This window comes from Equus asinus, chromosome 11 (assembly GCF_041296235.1).
Source record: "Equus asinus isolate D_3611 breed Donkey chromosome 11, EquAss-T2T_v2, whole genome shotgun sequence".
NCBI classification, from domain to species: Eukaryota; Metazoa; Chordata; class Mammalia; order Perissodactyla; family Equidae; genus Equus; species Equus asinus.
Genome location: NC_091800.1, coordinates 19,734,430 through 19,746,857, shown reverse-complemented (window position 1 = coordinate 19,746,857; position 12,428 = coordinate 19,734,430). Strand labels below are relative to the sequence as shown.

Genomic DNA, 12,428 nt, shown 5'->3' with positions numbered 1-12,428 from the left:
AAAGAAGAGTTAGCTTCATCTTATTGATTTCCTTATATCATCATATTTTTTCCTTTCAGTAAGATAACACCTCTTTGATCTGTAGATTTATATAATTTGATGTCAAAATGTCTCTGTTGAAAATATATATATATATGATAAAGTGCTTAATGGAACATTTTCATCTTGAGGCATAAGAGCTACTTTGTCCCCTGAATGTAGGATTATAAATGGCTTCTAAATATACTTCTTGTAAATTTAGCAGGTAAGATTAGAACCAAAATGAAACAAAACGCATAAAGTTGAAATTTTACAAGTTTGGTCTGACTCCTCATTTTATCATCTCCTGTTGCATCTTCACTCTAGAGATTATTTGCATCACGACATCTTCTGGTCCATTAGATTTGGCCTTAATCCAGTGTATTTGGGACTTTTATAATCACCACATGGTTAGCACCTACTGGCAGAACTAGACTGAATATACACAATGGCCAGTCTTGAAGACTTTAGGAAGACCAGGGCTAGACTGTAAGTTACCTGGGGCTTTGGGGGTACCCTACACCAACTGAGGTTCCAGTAGAGAAATAACCTCATACCAAGGGGTTTACATTTGCCTTAAACACAAATGAAAATGACACGACTTAGGTCATTAAAGTAGGACACAGACTTTGGAGACTTGCCTTTTTCTTCAGTATTGGTCATGAATTGAACTAACAGTAGTCACCTGTCTGATTCCACCCCTGACCAACAGTCTACCTTGCGAGACAGCTGCCAGAAGGTATAGCAGTTAGCTGACTAACAAAGAAAATGGAGAGACAATTTGGGTACTTACTTAAAAAAAATTCTGAAATATTTGTAGGCTGACAGGAAGTTACAGAAATAGTATACAGAATATATACTTTACCTATCGTGAGCTCATTGTATAAGCAACCATTAACAAGGATAAATCAATTGAGTGTATACACATAATAAGGCGAATAGCCCTTTGACTTGAGACATTTTAGTCATCTGTGTGTGGTTTTACAAGATTCAAAAGGACTGAGTCTAAAAGGACACGCAACTCATCAGTGTTCTTCAAAACACAAGGCCTTTAAAGTGATGACCGTCATTTTTTAGAGCATCTAATTGAATTACCAAACACACAAAATTAAACAAAACCCTACAATCATGGCTCACACCCAAAGGAAGTCCATTTTGTGCACGGCTCAAGTTATTAGAATTCTTTATTTTCCTGTCCCAAATAAATTATGTTTATTAAAACTCGAAAATTGTGTTTTCTTTGTTTCTTCCTATGGGGCGCATTATAAAAAGCATATAGGTCCCCTGAACTCTTGAATAATACAAAACCATCCTTGGAAATTTTGTTTAGGTATTTGGAATCACAGGGCCATAAATCTGACTAGAGTCAACTTCACCTCCTTCTCATCCTTTCCACGTGGATGGTGTGAGGGCACGTGCGTGTATGTGTGCAGGTGAAGGGGAGCTCTTAGTAACCTCAGTCAAGGCAGACCTCAAATACAAGCCAGTAAATTCCTGACATTTCTCATGTCTAAGCAGGGGCAAAGGTGAAGACAGAGCCCAGAAAATGCTTATTTTGACCAGATGGCCAAACTAGGCACATCTGTATGTCTTTTAAAAGGTTTTTATAATTATCATGGAGGCCTGATCGTCTGCATCCAACAAATGGTCTAAGTCTCTTCACATTCCTGGCAAACCACATCACCCTACAGATTAGGTTTCTGAGTTATGGAAGAGAGTTGTGAAATGCAGTGAGGGGGGACGTCCTATTTAATAATGATACCTCCCATCTTCCCACCTCCTTACTCCTCACAGATACACGCTAGGAGTGGAGCAGAGTAAGTCATGTAAGTGAACAGAACCGTTGAAGACCAAGGGGGCTACACATCGGAAGTGAAACTGCGTTCTGCACGTGTGTGTTCACACTCATTCTGTCAACTGTAGGTCAAGTGTTTTTATGTTATAGCACAATGTGTAGTTTATAAAAGAAAAAAAAAAGGGGAGTCCTGTGAAGTACTCCGAAAATTTTATCCAAGATGTTATTCAGAATAAAGAGTAATGATAATAGTTACGATATATAGCACATTCATTACATGCCTGACATATGTGCTTTATATGCATGTGTGTGTGTGTGTGAGAGAGAGAGAGAATGAGAGAGAGGTGGGGGGGCGTGGCACATGCAAGAGTGCAACAGATAATAAGAGTTATGTGAATGATGCAAACAACGTTATCATATTGCCTATTGTATACATAGTACATTAACGTTTGGCAAAAGAGAAGGAATGGAAAAAAAGAGTTTTAATCCTAAATCTCTCAATTTTACTAAAGCAGATAATAGAAGGCATTAGAAAAGATATTTATTTCTTTAAAATGAATGTTTTGATTATCGATAGATTTAAGTTATGTGATTTCTTTCCCTTCTGTGCTCACTCATAATGGCTGAAAAATTGGTCTATTAATCAATTGCAATCATTGTAAAGTATAATGTGATTATGATGAGATAAAAACAATTTAATTGGTTTTATAAGAAAAACAGTTCTTGTTAACTGCCCCTTTTTATGTCATTAATTTAAAAAAATAGCTAGACATCAGCACCTTTACAACTTTTCAGTTTAGTTGAGTGAGAACTGAAAAGAGTAAACATTATTATTTCAATTTATTAACACCTTTTCAAAAATCTCTAAAATTTAAATATTCTTTACAATTGTTACCATTTGGACAAAATCTTAGGTCATATGAATGAGTTAATCCTTCAAGCAGTGAGTTGAGTTATAGATATCACTCAAGATGAATGATAAGATGTTCCTGGAGCATTTTAATGGGTCCTAAGCAAGTAAACAGAAGAAAAGGATAAATGAGTGAAGACTGTCAATGGTTGAGGGATATCTATGCAAAATTCAGAAGAATTGCTTGTTCTGGCAAATTATTATAATTTATGAATAAGATTTTAAACTCACTCTCTTTGATAACATTTTTGTTTGTTTTTGTATAAGAGCTTGTTTTTTCTTAAAAGTTTAGTAAACTGTAGACCTTTGTCTATTAGCTTCGTAAATACTCACATTACAACTTCAAGTAAATTAGAAAAGCCTATTCAATTCAGTCTATTTAATCAGATCTCAAATACGCACTGTGCCTTGTAAGTTCACAGTCTTAATGGAGAAAACAATCAGTGGCTGATATTATTACCTGGAATGAGAGAATGATCAAATAAAGCCATGTATCCCCCAGCCCACACCCACAAGATACCATAAAGCAGTCATTCCTCATTGCTCTATCACCCACAGATGACACTCCAGAGTGCATGTTTACTCCCTCTCTGCTGAGGAAAGATAAGTCATGTCCAAATAGTGTGAGCAGTACAAGGGAGGTTTTAAATTGGCCTAGTGAAATAGTTTGAAATTCATCAGAAAAGCCAAACTTTCTTCTTTGTATCCTTTGTGGAGTTACACTTTTAACTAAAGGGCGAAGATCAAGGCATTGGCTCCAGAAGAGTCTATTTTAGCTCATTAAACATTAATACCTTTAATACGCTTTTCAAGGTTGGGAATACTTTCGCTACAAACAGCACAGATAGGATCACGCCTGTTGCCTACAAACGAAGTTGATGAGGAGGCTTGGCAAGCCATACAACACACACACCTGCAGCAAAGACAAAGGGAAAATAAGTCTTTTTCCCCACAGGGAAAAAGTGAACTCTTTTTTTTGGCTAAGTCTGGTCTAGATTGATGTTTACAATTACATTGTGTCTCATGAGATGAAAGGAAGAGGTGCTGGTAGTAATTGCTATCTGGAGCCAAATCTTATTTACGCTCATGTGCGTGGACCATCAGTCAATTAAGCTTCCTAGCTCTAACTAACATGTTTGCTTAGCATTGAATGAAATAAAAGCTTTTATGCTGCGTTTTGGTTCAGGGCTGAAAATAATACAAAGGAACCTCCCTGAATTACTTCCAACTCAGATCTCTCTTCTGAGCTTTGGGCCTTGATAACTGGTTGCCTACTCAACCCTGTGCCATGGGCGCCTCAAGGTAAACTCCTTTCAAACAGAGTCAGCTGAGTCACCTCCCCTCCCCACTCCCTGGTTTCTCTCTGTTTCACTGCCACTACCCTGGATGCAGCATCACCTGCCATTTGAATTCCCCCAACAGCCACTTAACCAGGCTCTTAATCAAAAAGCCCGGACCCCCAAAGCAAATCTCATCACGGTAATCCCTTTGCTGAAAATCTTTCAAGGTTTCTCATTGCTCTTAGGATTGTTCACAAACTGCTTAACATGGTTTACAAGACACGGAAACATCTGGTCTCAGTTTGCCTTTTAAATCTCACTTTAGCCCCTTTTCTACTCAATGATCTGGTGTCTTGAAGGTCTTAAGTCTGCCACTCCCAGTCTTTGCTATCCGCGCCATTGCTTTGACCACGCCTCCCTCCTCCTTTCAGGCTAGTGTTTAGAAGTCTCTTCAGCTGTCAAGTTCCCTGCCCTTCCCATCAAAGCCCGCCCCCCTCTCCACTGTCACTGCGTGCTTGTATCCGCCACTGTCCCCGAGCTCGGCAAGGGGAGGAATTAAGCCTCCTTTACTCACTGGCTTTCCCCAAAAGGTAGCATAATCAACATCAGGCAGTAGATGCTGAATTAACATTTGCAGAGTGAATGAATACCAAGTAAAATAGAATCATTCATTTGTCAGAGCAAATGAATAAAGACATCTTTGTGGTGGGCGAGTTAGAAGAGAACACTCAGCATCAGGCAGTGGAGTTAAGAAGCCTCAGAAGGAGGAGCAGTGGTTGTCTTTGGAGAATGACTTTGCAGGGCTGCCCTTCGAATCTGGAGGAAGTCCACGGGGCAAGGTGGTGGGGGGGGGGGCACTGAAGCTCAATAAACTCAAAGAGAAAGGGCTTTTTTCCTTTTCCTTTTTAATACTTTGCCACTAGGCCTTTCTAAGTTGAAGGTGTGTTAGAATTATCCAAGGAGATTTAAAAACACAGACGCTAGGCCTGCCTCCAATTTACCAAATCAGAAGTTCCAGAAGTGCCCCCAGGCGCAAGTGTTGTATTTTTTCTAATAGACTATATATTTTTAGAGCAGTTTTAGGTTCACAACAAAACTGAGCAGAAGGTACAGAGATTTCCTCCATAACCTCTGCCCCTAGGCATGCACAGCACCAGTGTTTTTAGACACCTTTGGGAGTGTCTGCAATTTGCATGTTCTAGCTCATTTCAGTGTCTTCAGCAAATAATTAATTGTTAGTTGCCACACTAATTGTTGAATTCAATATCTTACTTCATCCTCACAACCACCCTATGAGGCATGTGCTGTATTAATCCTCTTTTCACAGATAAGAAAATGGAAGGTTAGGGAGGTTTGTCCAAAGGCGCACATCAGGGAAATAAATGGTAGACTAGGATTCATACCTAGATAAAGTCTGTGCCCCTAACTAAGCTAACTAACCTTAAACAAGGCAAAAAAGCAGTCACAATACAAAGGATTCTCACAAGATTTTAATCGACATGATTTTTACTCAGCAACTCAATATATGAGAATTTATCATATAGAACTAACATAAACGTACAAAGATACATACACAAGAATGTTTATTGTACTTCATTTGCATTAGGGCACAATTGGAAATAAGTCAAAATCCACCAGAGGGGATTGGTTAAATTACAGTTTATTAATGAAATGAAATACCAGCCTATGAAGTTAACTTTTTTGGGGGGGTAAAAAAGCTAGTGGAGACATTGACACCTGGTTAAAGGCAGCTTTGTGATTTTATATCTTACACTCTCCACTTGGTCTCATCAGCAGCAATGATAGATTAAAAATTAAAGGTAATAATGCCATTTCTTTTTGGTGGCTTTGAGGATTTTCCCTTTTATTGTTAATACACTCTGTAAGGAAAGAGAGAGCTATGCCCAAAACAAGATAAACATCTCTGTGAATCAAAAATATACCAGAACATCATAGTGGTGAGTGGAGTCAAAAGTGAATGGTTCTGCTGGTCTCTAAGTCCAGAGATAGGCTATGAATCAACAAGTGAGCCATGGAGATCAAAAAAAATATAATTCAAGAGTGAGGGCAAAATATAGATATTTTAAGGCATCAGAGATGAAGGGGTTTCACCCACCTATAGATACACACTGAGAAATTGCAAAAAGCACAGAAAAAAAGCAAATTCAAAGGAAAGAACTGTGGACGCCAGAAACTTGGTTGAGCAATCAATAAGATATGCTGGTAAATCCAACTAACTACTGACCATAAGCACAAGTAATAATCATAATTGATATTTTTCAACTTAATGCTGAAACTAAAATTTGAGACAATAGTAAGGAGGTTATAAATGGAGGAATTCAGCGGGCATCTAAACTATCTTCAGTCTTTGTCTTATCCAAGACAGGGAACTTTGTTAGACGGGCAGAGAGTATCTTTGTTAAGATTACAAGTTTCCACAAAAAGGACAGAAACCAGCAGAGAATCAAAATAACAAAGAAGAAGGAAAACTTGCTTGACATAACAAGAAGCTGTGAAGGAGGGCGGAAAAAAGGGAAAAATCTATAAGCAGAACCCCCAAATAAAAATAAAATAAAGTTAAAATTATATTCCATAAATAAAACAAATGTAAATGAATTCAGTTTTCCTGTTTAAAACAGTTTGTTAGATTGGATTAAAAAACAAAACTACATATCACTTATAAAAGACAGCTGTAAAACAAAACTACAGGAAAATATGAAAATATAGTGATATAAAAAGCAAATATTAGGTCAAGAGGAACAAAAGCAAGTGGTGTAGTAATACTAACAAAAGTCCAAATATAATTTAACTAATATATATAACACAATTAAAATCATTAATAAAGATGAACTTTTCATAATACAAAAGGACAGTCCACTAAGATTATATGCTGATTTGATTTTGTATTGAAATATACAAAGCAAAAATTGACAAGACTACAGGAAAATATTGATTAATATACAATTATAGTGGGTTTTTTATTGCACAATTCTCAGAAAACAACTCTCAGTAATAATATACAAAATTACAACATAACTTTGTTTAGTGTATATATTTATTCCCGCACTCCAAGACAAAAGACTAGTATCTAAAATGAATAAAAACTCTCATAAATCTATGACAAAAATCCTAACAGTAAATGGAAAAATTGGAAAATTACATAAACATGCAAGTCTCAGAAAAGGAAACTTGTCTTGTTATTTGTACGTAATCTTATTAGTACTCAGGGAAGTGAAAATTAAAATAACGAGACACTATTTAATACTCATAAGATTGGCAAAACCTAGATAGTTCAACAAGACAAGAAAGCAGACATTCTCAGATGTTGCTGGTAGGAAGGTAAATTGACTCAATCCCTTGGAGAGATTTGGTAATATCTGGGAAAACAGAAATTGTCCATCCAGCACGACCCAGCAATTCTATCTTTAGGTATATATCTTAGAGAAATTCTGCTCATGTATACTCAGAAATATTTACAAGTATGTTTAATGCAACATTTATTTATATTTACAAAGCAAAGAGAAAACCGCATCAAAATGACCAGATCTTAAAAACGCAATGCTGATTTAAAAAAAGCAGCAGCAAATTGAAATAGATACATATCCAATTAATGATCATTGCTGCTTTTGGGGACTATGGAAGCTGAATGATAACAGAGGGGACTTATATTTTATGTATAGTGTTTGATTCCTTTAAAAGATCTGAAACAACTATGAAAAATGGTAACAGTGGTTAATTTTAGATACAGCGCATATGATGCTGTATTATTTTTTTACGTTTCTGTAATGAAATTTTTTTACATAGTAGTTACAGAATGGTATGCATAAAATTATTCCATTTTATTAAAATGTACGTATGTATTATTGACGCATACAAAAATAAAGAATATATGTCCAACTGCTAACTGGTTATTTATTAGTGATGGGATTATGGGAAAATTTTACCTCATCTGCTATATATTTCTCACATACATTAATTTGCATTTACATTTAGTTATTTTACATTTAACTTTTGTTTTCAAGTAGTATCTATTACTTTTTAAAAAGGAAAAACAAAGAAGAGAAAAAAAAACCTTCGATGAACTGCCTCCTATAACATCTTAAAATTGATACCATCTTAAAAAATTAGTTTTAGAGAATTTTGACTGGGTCTTTCTCTACTTTTCTTTCAAGAAATACTTTAAATATGTAAACATACATTCTTAAGAAAGACCTCATATGTAGTCTTTAAAAAGTATTTTCAAAATTCTTGTTGGAAAAATAAAGTTAAAATTATATTTAAGGAGAACGTTTAAGAGTATGTATCAGTTTAAAGGCATGTTTTGACATTTCTTTTTCTTGCCAACCATAATTTTCTCAGAGAGAATAAAGAAAAGTCAGTACATGTTTAGAATGCTGATAATTTAAGGACTGAATCTTTCCAAGATTTCAGCTGAGAATACATCATGAGCCTTTCTCCAAAAAGATGGTGCTATCAGAGAGTCTACTGTCAATCTAGTTTCACTCCAAACTTTGATTTTGTCTTTTTTAGGGTCAATACAAGTTTAAAATAAAATTTAAATGTCACAGTCATCAGAATTTTCCATCATCCAGTAGAATTTGAAGGCAGCTTCATGAATGTTCTTTATTCAACAAATATTGTTGAGCACCCTGACTTCTAGGACAGTGCTTTTAAACTTTGTATTTTTGTTTCTATTCTATATGATATCATATATAAAGGAGGGAAGGGAAGGAAAACAGGGTAAGATCCACTAATTGATTTCTTAACTCAATGGGATATAATTTACAATTTCCTAAACCCTATTCTTTATGGCAATGATTCCCAAAGATGGTCACAGATCTGTGTTGCAAGTCCCTGAGGGGTTTTTTAAACATAGATTCCTGGGTCCCACACCAAATCAACAACATCAAAATCTCTTGGAGTCAAAGATTTTAAACTGTCTCAGGTGAACCCGATGCCTACTGGAGTCTGAGAATCACAGTCATTGCATCAGCGCTTTGGGGGCCCCAGGGGTGGGGTTGGGGGACGGTGGAGGCGGGTGTGGGGGGAGGGCGGCGCCGGAGCGCAGCGAGACATCCCAGAGAAGAAAAACGTGAGCTTGCAGACTAAGCAGGGTTTGAAAGCAGCGAAAGGGAAGGGCATCTCAGGCATAAGGAATAGGAGGAGGAAAGGCTTGAGCACGAGTGGTGGGTTAGGAAGTGGGGTGGCTGAAGCATACGAAACTGCGGGACAGGGCAAAAGGTGAGGGCAGAAGTTAAGGTTAGAGCCACTTTTGTCTGTGTAAGTTCGTGCATTCCACACCAGGAACTACAGAAAATGGGGAGTCACTGATAATCTTTTAAGCTTGAAGTGACACAATCAAAGCTCGATTTGTACAAAGAGAACTACGGTAGATTGAATCAGGGAAGGACTAGAGGCAGGAGAACCGTTGAGGGGAATGTGCAATCCAGGTCTTAAACACGGACAGTGAAAGTGAGAAGACTGAGGACTCAGATCCAAGAAGCATTTCAGCAATAGTGACAATGCTTTGTGATCAATTAAATGTGGAGGGCAATATCAACGTGGACGATTAGGCAATATCCAGCTGCCCATTTTTAAATCGTGAAGGATATTCATATTGTCATTCATTGTGCCAGTGCCAAGATTGCTCTGTTACACAATCATTCTCCCTACTTTATTTGCTATCTTTCCCAGTACTCTTGTATGATATAATTCTTTAAAATCATCTAGGTGAGAATACCTACATGCTCTGTTCTCATCTGTGAATCCTTCTTTGAGGGCAGATGAAAATTCCCAATTATTCTTTGTGGTTAAGGACCCAGATGAGGCCATCTTCTAGATTTTCAGAGATGATATATTTAATTAAACTTAAAGGTTAAGAGTTAGTGTTCACAATTATTTGGGAATGCTACTAAAAAGAATATGTTTAGCCAACATTATATCTATTTTAAAAGACAAAAGCAAAGACAGTTGCAGAGGAACAACTTTTGAGGTTGAATCACTGATGGAAAGTAGTCAAATTGTGTGATGTGGGTAAAATGGATTTCCTTCCAAACTTATGTATTTCACTTATGTCTTTTAGTTTTCAGACAGCATTGACGTAATTCTTTTGACCAAAAAAAGCAATGAACACTGTACTAACTTAACAGGTGAAATTAACACACTGAATATGAAATCTAAAAAAAAGAAAGAATAGTGAATACATTTCACTAATGCCTCCATTCCTATACTATACTACAAATGACATAGTAGGTCCCAAAGTGCTCTTTTATGTACCATAGTGTTTGTATTTTTCTCTATTGTTAATAATAAACATTTGCCTTTTATGTAAGATAAAAAAATGAGGAATAATGATAAATGGTTGAGGGCTTCATAAGTTAATGGAAAATTTTGATATATTTACTTCTAAAGCCAAGTTAGAAGGAAACTTAGGAAGAGTTCCTTTATAATCATAGGCTGAATGGGCCTCATTTCTGAGAAGACTCGTATCATCAGCCGCTGTCTATAAAGGATATCTTACGCACCTCTTATTATCGATAACCAGGTATTATAGGCTATGGCATATTTAATTCCGCCATCTATCTATCCTTTCACAATTAAACAGCTTTTCTTCATAAGACTTCCTGGGTTATACTCCTCAGTGAATCACTTTCTAGTAGTATGGCCTTGGGCAAATTACCTAATATGTTTGTGTCTCAGTTCTTCATCTGTAAATTTGAGGATAATGACAAGACCTCATGGGTTTATTGTAAAGACCGAATGAGAGAATATGTGTAAAATGCTTGGAGCAGTGCTTGGCATGTCACAGGCTGTCAAGAAACATTAATCATTATTGTCACTACATAATGCAGATTCTTTCTAATCATGTCATATATTTTGTTACATCTAAAACTGAGTAATGATAAATCCTAGGCAAATAAGTGATATCTTGCATATGTGAAAAAGGATATTTACTAAAGCATGTCTGTGGTAGAAAAAGATCTGAAAAACGACCTACATGCTCATCGACAGGGGATTGTTAAATATGTTAGAGACATGCTGTGGAATACTATGTAGCCATTAACAAGAATTAGCAGGGTTTATATGTACTGATGCAAAAAGCTTTTCATGATGTTGTTATTTGAAATATGTATATCATCAGGTAATATGTATAATATGATCATGTAGTAATAACAAACATTTATTGAGTATTTTCAGTGTGCCTGAACTGTTGTAAACACTTTATATATATATTTTTATATAAATGTAAATAAACTCATTTAATGTTTCTAATAACCCTTTGAGGCAGATACTATATCATCTCCACCTTACAGATGAGGAAACTGAAGTCCAGCAGTTCAAGATCAATAGTCAATAAGTGGAAAGGAAGTCAGACTGTCTGCCCCTAAAATATGTGCTAGTTGCCACTTCACTATAGCAATAATTACTTCTAACCAAAATGAAAAGAAAATGTGTGCGTGTACCTGTGTATGTTAAATGACATATCACACCTAAGTGACCTCAGGCGAGAGGTGTGGGTTTGGTGAGGGAGATGACCAGACTATTGACATTTAGTTGATGTACTTCTGTTCAGTACTCATGTAATATTTTTGTAGTAAAAATATTAATACTAAATAAGTATTAATCTGCATAACCTACCTCTTTTAAACCTAAACTCAAAATATTAGATTTAAGAAAAATATTAATTTTAAAGCAGAAATTCTCTCCTCTCTTGTTAAAAATCTTTAAAACATTTTTTACTCAACAGATTCTGGCATCTTTACCAACTTGCTACAGTATTTCATAGTATTGTGGGTGAGTATGCTTTCTAGGGAACTGAGTAGTTACTGCACTTAAAAAAACACACTATCTAAGAGTTGCAAGGTCCTGCAAAGTTTGTGCCTTTCCATTCTTCCATGTAACTGACTCCCAGTTGACAGCTGTCAAGCAAGTCCTGCCTTCTCACACTTCTCACACTTCTCACATTGCACTTTTCAAGCTGTATTCAAGTGACTCACCCATTCATTCATCTCCCTCATTAGACAGAAACTTTCCCAAAGGCAGAAATCATACAGTGTTCATCCATAAACTCCACTGAGAAGCATGGAGCCTGGCATATGGGAGGTCGTGAAAAAATGTGCAGAAACATAAGCTAAGACTGATACTGCTTCCAGAGTGTCTAATCAAAAGCAATCATTTTGGCTCTAAAGCTCATCTTGTGAGAACACACCAATTAGTATTATGCTTAATGCAACAGTAATGTTACAATATAATAGCTACATTTACCTTTGCAAGTCACATCAGAGTCTTGAATCTTTGTTATATTGCCTATAGTGCTCACAACAGCCCGAAAAGGAAATTATTCTTTTTATCTGCTATTTGCAAACAAAATGAAATTGAGTCTTAGGGAAGTTAAATAATTGGCTCAAGGTCACATAGCTAGTAT

The 12,428-nt window shown here is 36.2% G+C and overlaps 1 protein-coding gene across 1 annotated transcript in view; it reads right to left on the bottom strand.

Annotated features, from left to right (window-relative positions):
- Window positions 1–12,428, bottom strand: part of FREM2 (FRAS1 related extracellular matrix 2) — a 176,462-nt gene that overhangs the window by 46,283 nt on the left and 117,751 nt on the right. The window lies entirely within an intron of this gene.